General features: G+C 44.8%; 1 pseudogene; it reads left to right on the top strand.

Annotated features, from left to right (window-relative positions):
• Nucleotides 1-16,442: 16,442 nt before the first annotated feature.
• On the top strand, nucleotides 16,443-17,367 carry LOC115815199 (olfactory receptor 2AT4-like; annotated as a pseudogene).
• Nucleotides 17,368-17,785: the final 418 nt, after the last annotated feature.

Genomic DNA, 17,785 nt, shown 5'->3' with positions numbered 1-17,785 from the left:
AAGTTCAGGTGCATAAGTCACTTCAGGTTAGCTAGGCTAAAAGTTATTTCATGGTGATTTTTTCTAATATTCTGTAGGGTTTGTTAGTCATACAAGATGAGTGCCCGAGAGATTGGAAAAGTTACAGTTATAATCAAAGTTAAAATAAATAGCTGCAGTCATGAGAGGAACATGCAAAGATGGCTGCTGTGGTGGTGGTGCCATGTTGGAGGAAAAAACATGGCTTCTGGAATTTCTTTTAGATCTTGTATAATTGGGGGGTGGGGGGCTGAGTAGTTGCTGTCAGGGGTTTTTTAAGATGCTATGTTATTTGTAGATTAATCATCTTGTTGCAAGAAAGACATTTGCTTAACTTAGGAATAAATCAGTTTTAATGGAAAATCTCAATCTTGAATTTTCAACAGTCCCGAATGCATTCCATCAAATAATAAAAATTTCTACCCAACTCATCATACACATACAGTCTAACTACCCAGTCTTTTATGTTCTGGCACCACGACAACATTATATTACATTACACATAAAATTATTAGATTCTATTCAGACTGAAAGACTTGAATCAAGTGAGTGATATGCAATGATATCTGTGAGATCACACTTCACTGGAATGTTCTTGTTGTTGTTGAGGGTCAGATAGTAATATGGTGTATAATCAACAAGATTTTAAGTATCCACAAAAATAGTGGCTTGAGCTCGGTAGGGAATTTTTACCTTATAAGCTAAATAATCATCCTTTCACTCAATTGTGTGACGTATGACTTGTGAATTGAACCCGGGGTTCTAGTTTGAAAGCCCAGAGCCTTACCCTGGTGCCAAGTGCAAGACCCAATTACAGAAAGCAAGACAATAAGTAATGCAGAGCAAGTGATTCTTTTAATGGGTGAATCAGGGCAGAGGTATCCAAGGGAGTCAGGCAAAATCAGAAAACAATTCCAGGCAGAAGTCAAAACCAGTAAGCAGAGATATCCAGTGTCAAATCCAGAGAAAACAGCAGGCAGAATCTTAGTCCAAAAAACAGGCAAAAGCAGAGGTTCGGCAACAGGGGACAATCCAAGAAAACACACAAAGCTCACTAGGCTTGATCAGGAATTGTACTCTCAGTAGCAACTCAAGACTGAGCAAAGAACTGAAGAAAACAAGAGACTTAAATAGACAGACAGAACAAGACACAGGTGAAAACAATACATCAATGATGAACTAAACAGGCACAAACAAAGACTGAGGACACCACATGGCTAAAACAAAAACTACAGAGGTTGGGATTCAAAACAATACACTGACACATTTACAATATGTTTAAAGTCCAAAACCTGGAGTATTATTGATGTCATAATAATCAACAATTTCCCACAAGTATACTTATTTCCATGTAGCACAATCCACTGTACAGAAACTTCATATTTAACTTCCTCTGTTCCAAAGAAGGCTTTCATCTTTCCTTTTACATACCGGTGGTTAATGTAAATTCACAAATAGTGGCTGGAGCCTTATTTACCTAAACTGAAGAAAGAACCCAGCCTTTATTTAAGACAGACTATTATTAGAGACAGGCCATTATTTAATGCATTACTATTATCTGCAGGATCATAATGCAGATGAAAAAGCGCAGATTGTTTTAAGTTTGTGTGCTACTGTGAAAGCTACAATGTGAGATTGTTTAATTAAGCTGATGCAATATACAAATCTGTATATTGCATCAGCTTGTTTGCAATGCACAATAAAGTTTAGCAGACTGCACCAAAGTGTATGTTTCTCAAGCATTCAAACTGCAGAATTCTAACAGATCATTTTAATGTACCAGTATTACCTGAATTTAGAGATAGAACGAAGCGCACAATTATCGACAGGTTTAAAATCATCCGTGGATATAGCAAATGATGCAACTGTTTGCAAAGAACAGTAATTCTATCACAAAATGAAAGTGGTAATCATTTTCTATACTATTGTACCTACGCCATCTAAAATCAGACATTTTTTCCCTTCCGTGACCAAGCACCGTTAAGACATGCTGTTTTATGAAGTAACTCATAGAAATAATGAAATAACACATAGGAAATAAGAAGGAGAGGGTTTTGGCAGTGATGTACCTGAATACTAATAATGGGCTATTAACACACAGTCCTACAGCGCCCACGGTCCATGTGAGTTGAACACTATTGGTATGGTATTTTTGTAAAAAAGTGAAACTAATAGCAACAGGGTGGTGAGCATAATTATCGTTTGTTGTTGTACAGCTGTAAATAATGCTGTGGAAATATGATGAATTTACTATCTGAGCCTTTCTGTATTTTTTTTTTAACCCGGCCTGTATTTGAGACAAGCCTTTATGAGCCCAAACAGGCGGCATCCCCGGCTATAATTTGAGACCTGGCTTTTATTTGAGAATTTACATTAAACCATTTTTGCGAGTTGGTAACCGTTGGTTCTCGAGATCATTGGTTACATCATATCTCATCAATCAAACACAGTAAACTGCTCAGTGGACTTGTAATATTGTCCTTGGCATAACATGTGGGCCCTGAGGTTTCTCTCATTATATTGCACTCTCCTGAATCAGATTCAAGGTTCAGACTGAATTCACTTCTGCACTCATTCTCATCATCCCCATCCGACACCTCACATTGTTCGCCCTCCGATCCCATCTCATATATCACACACTCCGAATCATTGTAAATAATGCACCGCGCAACTGTGCAACCGCCCAAACCGTGTAGCTGCCTAACTACACATTGATGCTGTAGACATACCTGTGGACTAATTTATAGCTCTTGATGTCTCAGAAATGCTATTGCAAATACAATGATCATAACAGCTCTGCCCACACAGTCATCTTCTTTTATCACCTGCCAATTGCCCTCAAAGGGTGTTATTATATTGAATGAATTGCCATTTGAAAAATTCCTGCAAACTATCTATAGCACATAACAATTAGTTATGACCATGTACATGAACATCCGTTTATTATACGTTTATCCGCTTTGTAAAACATTTGCATTTTAACATTATAAATGTTTGTAGCTGTATTTAATAAATACATGTGGAAGCAGTTCATATCTTTAAGTTCTCATCCTTGCATTAGAATGTAGAACAGTTAATATTTTGAGGGTATCTCATGTGGTAATGGTCCATCACATGTTTTGAATTTATTACACAGTGAATGTTGAACACTGATATTGAATATTCATGTATTTATTAAATTTGTATTAAATTTCTAAACATGTATGTATTAAATTTGTATTTGTATACCATTCAATAACTTATATTATTAAATGGTATAGAATACAGAACAATTGAACATGGAACAATTATCACAAAAGCTGTGACTGTGTTAAGTTAAAGAAAGTAACAATAATAAAAAATAAAGCAATTCCAATAAGAAAATAGGAACCTTCTGTAAACCATATATATATATATATGTAAATTCACCCCTCACCTCTGTGGGCAGTCTTCTTTCCCCTCCAAGCTCAGGTCCTCTACCAGAGGTCTGGGAGCTTGAGGGTCCTGCACAGTATCTTAGATGTTCCTAGGACTGCGCTCTTCTGTACAGAGATCTCGGATGTTCTCTCTGGGATCTGCTGAAGCCGCTCTCCCAGTTTGGGGGTCACAGCTCCGAGTGTTCTGATTACCACAGGGACCACTGTCACCTTCACCTTCCACATCTTTTCTAGCTCTTCTTTCAGCCCTTGGCATTTCTCGAGCTTTTCGTGTTCCTTCTTCCTGATGTTGTCATCACTTGGGACTGCTATGTCTATCACTGCGGCTTTTTTCTCCTGCTTGTCCACCACTACTATGTCTGGTTGATTAGCCAAAACCAGCTTGTCAATCTGTATTTGGAATTCCCACAGGATCTTAGCCCTGTCGTTCTCCATCACCTTCAGGTGTGTTTCCCATTTTCACCTTGGGACTTCCAGTTCATACTCAGCACAGATGTTTCTGGATGCTATGCAAGCCACTTGGTTATGGCGTTCCTTGTACGCCCTGCCTGCTAGTGCCTTACATCCTGATGTTATGTGCTGGATTGTCTCAGGGGCGTCTTTGCACAGCCTGTACCTGGGGTCCTGCCTGGGGTGGTAGACCTCGGCCTCTATTGATCTTGTACTCAGGCCCTGTTCCTGTGCAGCCATGATCAGTGCCTCTGTGCTGTCCTTCAATCCAGCCTTGTCCAGCCACTGGTAGGATTTCTCGATGTCAGCCACTTCCTTTATTTTACGGTGGTACATGCTGTGCAGGGGCTTGTCCTTCCATTATGGTTCCTCTTCCTGTTCTTCTTCCTTCTGAGGTCTCTTATGCCTGAGGTATTCACTAAGCTCTTCATCACTTGGGGCCATCTTCCTGATGCCTTGGATTTTTATTGTCTCATCCTGAATAGTGACTCTGACACTCACTAGTCCTCGGCCTCCTTCATTCCACTTAGTGTACAGTCTCAGGATGCTGGATTTGGGGTGAAATCCTCCATGCATTGTAAGGAGCTTTCTTGTCTTGATGTCACTGGCTTCTATCTCTTCCTTTGGCCAACTTATTACTCCAGCAGGGTATCTGATGACATGCAGGGCGTAGGTGTTGATAGCCCGGACCTTGTTTTTCCATTCAGCTTCTCAGGACTTGCCTTACTCTCTGCAGGTATTTGGCAGTTGCTGCATTCAAACTTATGCATTGACTTGGGCAGCAATTCTCTCCCACGCCAACTGTCTCGCCTTTGCCGATGCAAGTTGTGTTGCCCCCCTTTTGTTTTTTTTAAATGTGCTCATACTCATCATAAGCACATATCAGAATTTCTAACTGCAGCAGGGTGAAGTAAAACGACTTTTGTTTTCGCCGGTTGCCATGGTGAATCGTAGTATCGGCGCTCCATTGACAATGGCTTTTTATAATCATCTTGCACGCGCTTGACTCAGAGTTAACATACTCAGAGTTGATTGAACTAACTCAAATCAGCTTTTCTGGAACCGAAAACTCAGAGTTTCCCATCTCAGGGTTCATCAACTCTGAGTTCAGGATTAAACTCAGAGTTTGTTAAACCTGCTTTCTGGAATACCCCCCAGGAGTATTCCAGTCCGTGTAACAGGGCAGCAAACTCCCGGATACATCAGGCTATCTGTGGAGTATCCAGGAGTTTACAGGAGTATTCCAGTCTGGATACACCTCTTTTCACACAGTGTATGATATGATTTTTCCTCTCAGTACTACTTTAGCAGTTTCCCAAAGTAATGAGGGTGAGATTTCTGGGGAATCATTTCCATGAAGGATGTCCATTCTTCTGTGAAGAAAGTGTTAAAATCAGGATTTTTAAGCAGCGAGATATCGTGGTTCTGGAAGAGGTTGCACAATCAAGACAGCGGTTGAATCAATTACAAAGCAGTAGAAGGGTTAATTGCTAGCAGCCGGCATTGTTGGTCTTACCGGGGTCTCAGAAATGCCAGGGTGTGGTGTTACAGTCTCAAAATAGATATCCATCAATGTAAAGTTTGTCCACAACAAGGGACGTCCACCTGCCCTCCTCCCTGTGCTTTTTAAGAATTGGCCATAGTATTTTATGGTGCTCATTTATTTCCAGAGGGAACTGGTCAGAGGCCGAATCTGGTGCCCCTCAACTCCCTTCCTTTGTTTTTCACCAGTTCTTTTTGTTGAAAGTGTTCAAATTTTGCGATGATAGCACAGGGACCTTTGTCTGTGCATGTGCCAAGGCAGTGAACGCAGTGAAAAAAAGTTATAGTGTTCACCAGGGGCACCTGCAAAATTTCATCATAAGGTACACACAGAAACCTGACCACGCACACACACACATAGACACATTCGAGAGAGAGCTGAGAGAGAAATGCCACTGACTGATTAATGAATAATTAATTCTGGCCTATTTGAAGTTTACTCTCCTTCTCCAAGCTTTCTAACAAATTTGTTGATTGAGGGAGCGTTTACTCATTTTGAACTTGCTGCTGTCCACAGCTAACATGAACTAGCTAGCGTAGGACTGATGTTTTGGTGATCCTTTGGGGGGGTATCTTGAAAAGATATAATTTAAAATTCTGTGCATTAGCTGATCAATCACATGTCCCTTATACGCATATTTGCACAACAAGAGGCAAAGATTTGACGACACCAACCTCCTTTACGGCTTCTTTGTAATGGTAGCTGTGAAAAGTAGACATAGCCCAAATGAAGAGCATTTCATCGGAGGAGAAATATGAGGTGGACTTGCACATCATCTGTGATTGTCAGCAAACACTCAGAGGAGGTCACCATGTCATTCCCCGCTCACAAATCGGGAATCTCATGGGAATCTCACAGCTAGAGGCACCCATGGTGTTCGTCAGACGTTAGACATAGGTTTTATTGTCATCTCAGTCATATACAGCTAGTACACAGTGAGATAAAACAATGTTCCTCAGGATGGTGCTACACAAAATGGCACAGAACCACATGAGACGGCAGAGAACTACCACAGATACACAGGCCTACATAAGGCTACACAAAATGCACAAGTGCAAACATGTACAAACATGTATAACGTGTAACAACAGCACAAACAGTGCTAGAAATGCTAGGACAAGACAGTGCAAAATATAGTGCAAAAATTTCAAGACAGACAGCTACAATATTGGCTGTAGTGTAAGCAACATCTGCTGTAGTGTTTGCCAGAGACTGTAATATATAATCCCCTCCTGGAATCGCAACCTTATCGTGGTGGAGGGGTTTGTGAGTCCCTGTGATCCTGGGAGCTGTGCTGCCTGGAGCATTAAGCTCCTGGTAGGGTCACCCAAGGCAGAGAGGTCCCAGGTGAGGGGCCAGACAAAAAGCGATTCAGAAGAGCCCTTATGATCAGTTCACACGAAGATACAGGCACCTCGCCCGGAATAGGGAGACCGGGGCCACCTCCTGGAGCCAGGCCTGGGAGGGGAGCTCGTCGGCGAGCGCCTGGTGGCTGGACCTGCCACGGGGTCCGGCCGGGCTCAGCCCGAACGAGCAACGTGGGGCTGCCCTCTCGTGGGCCCACCACCTGCGAGGGGAGAAATAGGGGCCGGGTGCGATGCCACACGGGTGGCAGGATGGGGCGAGGGCCCCAGCGGACTGGACTTACGGTGCAGAAACTGGCTTTTGGTACGTGGAATGTCACCTCTCTGGGGGGGAAGGAGCCGGAACTTGTGCGGGAGGTGGAGCGATACCAACTAGATATAGTTGGGCTCACTTCTACGCACAGTCTTGGCTCTGGAACCAAACTCCTGGATGGGGGCTGGACTCTGTCCTTCTCTGGAGTTGCCTGGTGCGAGAGGCGGCGGGCAGGTGTGGGATTACTTGTTAGCCCCCGACTGAACGCCGCCGTGGTGGAGTTTGTCCCGGTGAACGAAAAGGTTGCCTCACTGCGCCTTCGGGTTGCAGGGGGGAAATCTCTGACTGTCGTGACGGCGTACGCGCCGAATGGCAGCTCAGAGTACCCAGCCTTCCTAGATACACTGGAAAGTGTCCTAGTGAAGACACCATCTGGGGACTCTGTAGTTCTACTGGGAGACTTCAATGCTCACGTTGGCAATGATGGAGAGACTTGGAGGGGAGTGATTGGGAGGAACGGCCTACCTGATCTGAACCCGAGTGGTGCTTTGTTATTGGACTTCTGTGCGAGTCATGGATTGTCCATAACGAACACCATGTTCGAGCATAAGGTAGCTCATAAGTGTACCTGGTACCAGAGCTCCTTAGGCCAACGGTCGATGATCGACTTTGTAGTCGTCTCATCAGACCTGCGGCCGTATGTGCTGGACACTCGGGTGAAGAGAGGGGCAGAGTTGTCAACTGATCGCCACCTGGTGGTGAGTTGGATCAGATGGCGGGGGAGGCTGCCAGACAGACCTGGTAAACCCAAGCGCATAGTGAGGGTGAACTGGGAACGGCTGGCTGAGGACCCTGTACGGAAGATCTTCAACTCACACCTCCGGCGGAGCTTCTCCCTGATCCCGAGGGAAGCTGGGGACATGGAGTCTGAATGGACCCTGTTCAGAGCCTCCATTGTTGAAGCGGCAGCTTTGAGCTGTGGCCAGACGGTCGTTGGTGCCTGTCGTGGCGGCAACCCAAGGACCCAGTGGTGGACGCCACCGGTGAGGGAAGCCGTCAGGCTGAAGAAGGAGGCCTTCCGGGCTTGGCTAGCACGGGGGACTCCAGAATTGGCTGAGAGGTACCGGCACACCAAAAGGGCAGCAGCGACGGCTGTCATGGAAGCAAAATTCGGGTATGGGAGGAGTTTGGGGAGGCCATGGAAAAGGACTTTCGGTTGGCCTCAAAGAGGTTCTGGCAAACCGTCAGGCGACTCAGGAAGGGCAGGCAGGGCCTCGTCCAGGCTGTTCTCAGCAGGGACGGGGAGGTCCTGACCTCAACTGAGGATGTGGTCGGACGGTGGAAGGAACACTTTGAGGAGCTCCTAAATCCGACTGACACGCCCTCTATAGAGGAGGCAGGGCCAGAAGATTCAGGAGGGTCGTCACCCATCTCTCTGGCAGAGGTCACTGAGGCAGTTAGAAAACTCCACAGTGGCAAGGCGCCAGGGGTGGATGAGATCCGCCCTGAAATGCTGAAGGCTTTGGATGTTGTTGGGCTGTCATGGCTGACACGCCTCTTCAACGTCGCGTGGGAGTCAGGGACAGTGCCTGTGGAGTGGCAGACGGGGGTGGTGGTCCCCATTTTTAAAAAAGGGGACCGGAGAGTGTGCTCCAACTATCGGGGTATCACACTACTCAGCCTCCCTGGGAAAGCCTACTCTAGGGTATTGGAAAGGAGACTGCGGCCGATTGTCGAACCTCGGATACAGGAGGAACAATGTGGATTCCGTCCTGGCCGTGGAACAACGGACCAGCTGTTCACCCTCGCACGGATACTGGAGGGATCATGGGAATTTGCCAATCCAGTCTACATGTGTTTTGTGGACCTGGAGAAGGCTTACGATCGTGTCCCCCGGGCTGTCCTGTGGGGGGTACTGCGGGAGTATGGGGTGCCAGGCTCGCTGCTGCGAGCCATTCGGTCCCTGTACAGCCGCAGTGAGAGCTGTGTCCGTATTCTCGGCACAAAGTCAAGCTCATTCCCAGTGAGTGTTGGACTCCGCCGGGGCTGTACCTTGTCTCCGATCTTGTTCTTAATTTTCATGGACAGGATCTCAAGGCGCAGTCGGGGTGAGGAGGGTGTCCAGTACGGTGGCCTTAGGATTGCGTCTCTGCTTTTTGCAGATGTGGTTCTGTTGGCCTCATCAAACTGTGACCTCCAGCACACACTGGGGCGGTTTGCAGCCGAGTGTGAAGCGGTCGGGATGAGGATCAGCACCTCCAAGTCCGAGGCCATGGTCCTATGCCGGAAAAAGGTGGCTTGCCCCCTCCGAGTTGGGACTGAGTTCCTGCCTCAGGTGGAGGAGTTCAAGTATCTTGGGGTCTTGTTCACGAGTGAGGGTAAAATGGAGCGGGAGATCGACAGGCGGATCGGGGCGGTGGCGGCAGTCATGCGGTCGTTGTACCGGACTGTCGTGGTGAAGAAGGAGCTGAGTCAGAAGGCAAGGCTCTCAATTTACCAGTCGATCTTTGTTCCAACCCTCACCTATGGTCACGAACTCTGGGTAGTGACCGAAAGAATGAGATCGCGGATACAAGCGACGGAAATGAGCTTCCTCCGCAGGGTGGCTGGGCGCACCCTTAGGGATAGGGTGAGGAGCTCGGACACCCGGGAGGAGCTTGGAGTAGAGCCGCTGCTCCTCTGCATTGAAAGGAGTCAGTTGAGGTGGTTCGGGCATCTCGTCAGGATGCCTCCTGGGCGCCTCCCTATGGAGGTGTTCCGGGCACGACCAACTGGGAGGAGACCCCGGGGAAGACCCAGGACACGTTGGGAGAAATATATATCTCGGCTGGCCTGGGAACGCCTTGGGATCCCCCAGGAGGAGCTGGTGGATGTAGCCGGGGAAAGGGATGTCTGGGCGACCCTCCTCAGCCTGCTGCCACCGCGACCCGGTCCCGGATAAGCGGGAGAAAATGGATGGATGGATGGATGGATGGATGGATGTAATATATAATGTAAATGTAACTCCTGAGAATGTAAACAGATACAAATAATTTACAGAAAGCGCAGTATTGGGAGTAAAGTACAGGTTGTGCAGTATTAGCAGCAAGGGTGGACAGTGCAGTAATAGGAATGTACAAATGGACATATCAATTGAGTGGAATGGTGTTCAACTGGGTGTGAGTGTATGTGTAGGTGTCTATGTGTGTATGCAAGCACGTGTGTGTGTGTGTTGTGTGCATGAGGTAGGGGGTTCCAAGTCCAGTCACCGGGCATTGAGGAATCTGATGGCTTGGGGGAAGAAGCTGTTACACAGTCTAGCCGTGAGGGCCCAAATGCTTCAGTACCTCTTGCCAGACAGCAGGAGGGTGGGAGGTCTATGTGAGGGGTGGGTGGGATCTTCTGCAATGCTGGTGGCTTTGTGGGTGCAGCGTGTGGTGTAAATGTCTGTGATGGAGGGGAGAGAGACACTGATGATCCTCTCAGCTGTCCTCCCCTGCAGTGTCTTGCAGTCGGAGACGGTGCAGTATCCAAACCATGTGGTGATGCAGCTGTTCAGAATGCTCTCAGAAGTCCCTCTGTAGAATGTAGTGAGGATAAGGGGAGGGAGATAGGCTTCCCTCAGCCTCTGCAGGAAGTACAGACACTGTCGGGCTTTCTTGGTGATGGAACCCATAGGTGGGCCGTTGATGTTAAGCAGAGAATGGACACCCAATGTTGTCACTGATGAGACCCACCACAGTCATGTCATCAGCGAACTTGATGACGTGGTTCAAGCTGTACATTGCTGCACAGTCTTGCATTAGCAGAGTGAACATCAGTGGACTGAGTACACATCCCTGGGTGGTGTTGGATATGTTCCTGATCTGGACTGATTTAGGTCTTCCAGTCGGGAAGTCCAGGATCCAGTTGCAGAGGGAGGTGTTCATGCCCAGCAGGTTTCCCAATCAGGTGCTGAGGGATGATTGTTTTGAATGCTGAACTGAAGTCTATGAACAGTATTTGAATGTATGTGTCCCTTTTGTCCAGGTGGGTTAGGGCCAGGTGCAGTGTGGTGGTGATGGCATCATCTGTTGAGCGGTTGGGGCGGTACGCAAACCACAGAGGGTCCAGTGTGGGGGGCAACAGGGTTTTGACTTGCCTCACGACGAGCCTCTCGGAGCATTTCTTGATGATTGCTGTGAGTGCAACGGGATGGTAGTCATTGAGGCAAGACACAGAAGATATTTTTGGCACGGGGACGATGGTGGTGGTCTTGAAGCACATGGGGAAAATGGCGCTGAGATATTGAAGATGTCAGCGAGAACATCCGCCAGCTGGTCTGCACATCCTCTGAGCACTCTGCCAGGAATATTGTATGGTCCAGCCACCTTCCGTGGGTTGACTCTGCATAGAGTTCTCCTCACATCAGCCGTGGTTAGGCACAGTACCTGGTCACCGGGAGAAGGGGTGGTTTTCCTTGCCACTGCATCATTCTGTGCCTCAAAATGGGCATAGAAGCTGTTCAGCGCATCTGGAAGGGAGGCATCACTGTCACAGACGGCTGGTGTTGTCTTGTAGTTGGTGGTGGCCTGGATGCCCCGCCACATGCACCGTGTGTCCCCGCTGTCTTGGAAGTGGTTGTGAATTCTTTGGGCATGTGTGTGCTTTACCTCTCTGATGGCCCGGGACAGTTTGGCCCTTGCTGTTCTCCAGCTCTGAAGGCAGTGTCTCAGGTCCTCAGCAGTGCACGCACCTCCGCAGTCATCCACGGCTTCTGGCTGGGACATGTAGTGATGGTCTTGGAGACAGTGACATCATCAATGCATTTGCTGATGTAGCTGGTCACTGATGTTGTGTATTCTTCCAAATTGATGAAATTGCTGTCAGATGCAGCCTCCCAGTCAGTGTGCTCAAAACAGTCTTGAAGAGCAGAGATGGCTCCAGCTGGCCAGGTTCTCACCTGCTTCAGAGCCGGTCTGGAGCATCTGACGAGCAATCTGTATGATGGGATTAGCATAACAGAGATGTGGTCTAAATAGCCGAGGTGGGGGCGGGGCTCTACCCGATACAGGGATGGCAGGGATGTTTGTGTAAACAAGATCCAGCACATTCACCCCTCTCGTAGTAAAGTCCACATGTTGGTAAAATTTAGGGAGCACTGACTTGAGATTTGCATGGTTGAAATCTCCGGTGACAATAAACAGTCCATCAGGGTGTATGTTCTGCAGTTCGTTAATAGCCCTATGCAGTTCGCAGATTGCCTCTACGGCGTGAGGGGGAATGTATACTGCTGTTATAAGGACAGCAGTGAATTCCTGTGGTAAACAAAAAGGTCTGCATCTTACAGTCATGAACTCCACCAGCGACAAGCAGTAACTGGAGACAATCACCAAGTTCTTACATCATTTCATGTTGATGTAAATGCACAAGCCACCACCACGAGCCTTACTGTACAGAGCTGTGTTTCCGTTTGCATTCCGTCGCCTCCTCAAAGGGAAGCCCAGACAGCTCCAGTGGAACGACGCGGCTAGGGCGGCCTACCACCACCTGAAGGAGCGCTTCACGTCGGCTCCCAAACTTAAACTGCCCGAACCCACAGATATAGTTCATCATCGAGGTGGATGCCTCATATGCTGGTATTGGAGCAGTGCTGTCCCAAAGACATGCTGAGTCGTCTAAATTACATCCTTGTGCCTTTTTTTCCAGAAAGCTGTCTCCGGCCGAGAGGAACTATGAAGTAAGTAACCTTGTTGCTGCCGGTGAAATTGGCACTCAAGGAGTGGAGACATTGGCAGGAGGGATCTCTGGAACTATTCCTCATCCTGACACCACAACCTAGAGTACATCAGAGCTTCAAAGAGGCTAAACCCTTGTCAAGCGAGATGGGCCCTCTTCTTCTCCCGTTTTCACTCCTCTATATCCCTCCACCCAGGTTCCAAGAATGGAAAAGCTGATGCCCTGTCCCAAAAGCACAGTTCGAGTGAGGATTCCTCTCGGAACAAGACCATCATCACCCTTTCACTGCTTGTTGCTCTCATCCTGTGGCACATCGAAGAGGACATCTGAAGGGGCCTAAAGAGGGAACCAGCACCACCTCATCAACTAGTGGACAAAACTTATGGCCCTTCTGCTCTTCGGGACAGGTTTATCACCTTGGCACACACCTCTCTAGCTCATGGTCATCCTGGGATCACCCATTCTATTCAGCTCAGTCCTCTCTGCAAAGTACTGGTGACCTACCCTAGCTTCTGACGTGAGGCGGTACATCAGGTCCTGTTCAATCTGTGCCACTACCAAGTCCCCGCGGGAAGTTCCTTCTGGGAAATTGCTGCCTATCTGTTCTATGTCTGTTCTATGTTCCTGACTGGAATCCTGTCTAGTTCATCAGTCTAGTCTGCTCTTTGTGCTCTGTTTGTATCCTGCCTGGTTTCCGTCTGTGTCCTGCCTGGTTCCCATTTGTATCCTGCCTTGTCTCCAAATAAAGTCCTGTCATTACGCACATGTGTCCAGCTCCCCGTGCAGTCTGTGATAATATGCTAACATTGGTCCAGCACCCATGGTTGTAGAGAGTAGTTCCAGACCAAGGAGGAGTTATAATTTATAATTTAATGTTCAGTCTATTTTGTTAACCACACACAAGAAAACGGAACTCAGTGTCACACTTTGACTCTGTATGTTGTGTGTTTTGTCTATTTTAAGTTCTATCTCTACCCATTGCTCTCCTTCACTTGGGTTTGCTCTGTCAGAATCACATGTACACATATGCACCAAGGATACAAACAGACACATGAACTCTTGTTCTCACATAGCTATGCAGGCTCACACTCTATATACGTGCAATGTAGCTAGCATGCTACTGCACAACTCCTTAGCCTTCAGATACACTGCCTGGCCAAAAAAAAAAGTCACACACTCTAATTTTTTTTGGATCACATTTAGCTTTGATTATGGCATGCATTTGAAGTGGCATTGTTTCAACAACCTTATGCAACATCTCAATATTTATCTCCATCCAGAGTTGCATTAATTTTTGGCTGATATCTTGATGACGGGAGAGTTGATCCGTCAGACTCCGTAAAGTCTTTTCCACAGGGTTCTTACACATTTTCCCTTTCAAAATTCCATGCTTTTACAGACTCAGATTTCCAGACTTCTTGGTAGATTTTTCAGACCATATTTGACATCTGAGTACAAATAGCTAGATGTTTATTATGTAAATAAATGGTTTTAAAATCCAACTGTTAACATGTATGTTACAGTCTGATTATGTATGCTATTACTGTATGTTGCCAAACAGTTGCCAGAAGATTGTAGCCAGGTACTGTATCTCACACAAATCAATTAACACCAAACCCAGAAAAGTTCAATGCACAGAATTTTATTCAAACTGCAATACTAAAACAGTGCAATGTTATTCAGTTTTTTCATGTAAATTTAAATAACTGTATACCAGGGGGCATGAGACACCAGTTTATCCCCAAATGTTCGGGGAGCTGCCCTGAGTTCCATAGCCTGGCACATTAATTATTTCTTAAATAAGAGAGAAAAAATCATGTTTTAGGTTACCAGGGGACCAGAGGCTGAAATTTAGATTTTTGTGTTTAATTCTCCATAGCAGTGGCTATGAGAGACCAATTTACCCCCAAGAGACAAGGGAGAAGCCCAGGGAGCTCCCACCTCTCTAGAGAATGTCATGTACCAAACACATCATACACTGAACTGATTGGTTTTCATTTGCATAGCCAATGATGTCAGTGCTTCCAATTTTTGGACAAGCAATTTTGGTACTGTCTTTTTTCTGTGGAAATGCACGGAACCGGTTCTAGATTAGGCACCGAAACCAGTACCACGTCAGTGGGAAAAGGGCTGTAAGTCCTTTTGCTGGACTTTTAGCTGCGCTGGCTGCCTGCTCCAAATGCCATGAAAAACACTCTGCTTGTATGATCAATTCATTTTTAGAAATTCTGAATTTTATATTTTAGAAAACAGAATAGGGGCAACAGTCTGGAAGCACAAATATTTTCAATACTTTGTTTTCTTTTTTCCATACTTAGCCAGACCTGTAAATTACTAAAATCAAATTCCATACTTTTCCATAATGCGTAGAAACCCTGTTTCCAGCATATCCCAAAGACTTTCAACAGGGAAAGCCTTTGATTAAGACTTTGGTTAAGGTCATGTGATGGTGAATTCATATGTGAAAATGGTACCTCGTGCTCCCTGAACCACTCTTTCACAATTTGAGCCCGATGAATCTTGGCATTGTTGTCCTGGAATATACCCGTGCCATCAGGGAAGAAAAATCCATTGTTGGGATAATCTGGTCATTCAGTACATTCGGGTGCTCAGCTGACGTCATTTCATTGCCACATAACATTGCTGTTATGCTGTTACCAACTGAAGCAACCCCAGATCATAACACTGCGTTCAAAGGCTCCAAATCCGAACGGCGACTTTTTGTGTTGCCAGGCATTATATGTTAATTTATATGTTAATGTTAATTTATTATTATTATTATTATTATTATTTACTTTGCTTAACAATTAAGATACGTTTTGGTCTGATATAACTGAAAAAGTGAGAACATATGGTCTTGTTATTATCTAATGAACAAGATGACGCAAAACATTTGCTCTTCCTGCAAACGAAGAGACTGTAATATGTCTGAAACTAAAAATAGAGCCAAAAGTGAAAGCAAGATATTGAACCTTGCGGTGGTTAAAACACTATGTAGAGCAATCATCTGGTCTGCTTTTTGACATGACAGTAAGTCTACCACCCCCTGATGAATATTCATTTGAATAATATGTATGTAGTCTTACATAATAACAATATATCAGGTATTCTTTGGCGTAATTTACATTTGACCTTGGACAAACAGTAATTATGTCCCAGTGGTAAGTGTTTAAAAACCTAGACCAACATAAAAATCTTCACTTGTTACGCTATGTGAGCAACTGTCTAATTCATAGGTGTAAGACAACTCATTAAAACTTAAATGTACATAGATGGAAGAAGAAATGTCTTTAGCAATTGCTTATATTTGTGAACATCTAGTTTTTGTCGGAGATGATTTCTTATTCTACTATTTTCCATATCTCTGTTTTTAAATATCTGTCCACTTGAATGATTTGCAAGACTTAAACTGATATTTTTAGACAAACAAATTTAATACTCTGCTATGTTATTTTGCCAGACTGTTTCTTTATGACCAGTTTGTCATTATTTATCGTTGTTTCAATTTTTAGTGATCCATGTGCTGAGATTCAGGAACATCATTCCAATCATTCTTTTTTTTTTTTTTTCAAATTGAAAAGTTAAACCAGGTTTAGCTTGACATAACCAGGCTTTGCAAAGCAATCATTATGTGACTAATCTTTAACATCATTCTCTCTTCACATTTGTAGAGAACATTGTGGAAGAACATTATGGAAACCATGATGAACTCTAATAACACAACAACCGTCACTGAATTTATCATTTTGGGATTCCCGGGCCTCTTGCCACAGTATTATGGACTAATGGCCACCTTTTTCTTCTTTATCTACGTAATGATTGCCACAGGAAATATTTTCATTATCCTTTTGTAGCCTGTGAAGAAGCCTTCAGAAACCGACCTATTTTATCTTCTGTAACCAGGCAATGTGTGACCTTGCATTTGGATACAGTCACTCTCCCAAAAATCATTGCACGATTACTGGAGTGGAGACGTGATCATCTCATTTAACTTGTGCTTTCTACAAATGTTTTTTTGTGCACTTTCTTAGGGGCCTGCAGTTCATTTTTTCATGGCAGTAATGGCGCTGGATCGATTTTGTTGCAATAACTATCCTCTGAGGTATCCTACAATTATTAAAAATTCCACTGTGGCAATACTTTGTGCCCTCTTCGTGGATATTCAATATGCTGCAGATGACAGGTATTGTCTTACAAACTATCAGAGCACCGTTCTGTGGTCCAAATATCATAACCCGGTGCTACTGTGATCATGCCTCAATCATCAGTTTGACATGTGGAAATGTATATGAAGTATTACTCCCCGGCCTAATTACATGCAATGTTCATACTTCTTTGCCCCTTATCTTTCATTAATATTTTCATAAATCTCAATCATTGTTTCAGTCATGAAAATCTCTAGTTAGAGAGGGACGATACAAAACCTTCTCGACATGCACCCCACAGCTTTTAATTTATAAGCCTGTATTATATACCTAGATGTTTTGTCTATATAACCAACAGTTTCCCCACTTGAATTCAGTATAAATGTTCGTATTTGCACTAATTATGTTGTACAGTTTAATCCCTGCTCTCATTAATCCAATGTTATACTGCTTCCGTACGAAAGAAATCAAGATGTATTAACCAAGAGACTTAATAGCAGACGAGCTAGACTGAACATAAAAGTTGCTTTTAGTTTTAAACAAATTAATGGTCTTTTTTTCAATGGGATAAGTGTAACTGTTAAAAGAATATCACAGACATTTAGATCATGTAAAAATTAAGCTCTCACAAAGTTATATCCTTTTTGACAAATTGAACTCTACTCTCACTTTTACAATTCATATCATTTCCCAAGGAGAGAAAACAGGAACTGAATGTAGTTTGTAGTTTGTATCTAAGGAGTAATGCTAAGGAGTCACATGCCTAATGAGCTAGATTAACCAGCAGTTGATAGGGCCACTTTTCTACTGAACAGATCCCTTTGCAAAATTATAAAGCAAAGATAACTGTGAACACTAAGCATTTCATAAACTCTCTAAATAAATAAATGATTATAAAC

The sequence above is a fragment of the Chanos chanos genome, chromosome 6, assembly GCF_902362185.1.
Source record: "Chanos chanos chromosome 6, fChaCha1.1, whole genome shotgun sequence".
In the NCBI taxonomy this organism is placed as follows: domain Eukaryota; kingdom Metazoa; phylum Chordata; class Actinopteri; order Gonorynchiformes; family Chanidae; genus Chanos; species Chanos chanos.
Note: the sequence above shows the minus strand (reverse complement) of the source record. Positions and strands in the feature narration are given on the sequence as shown.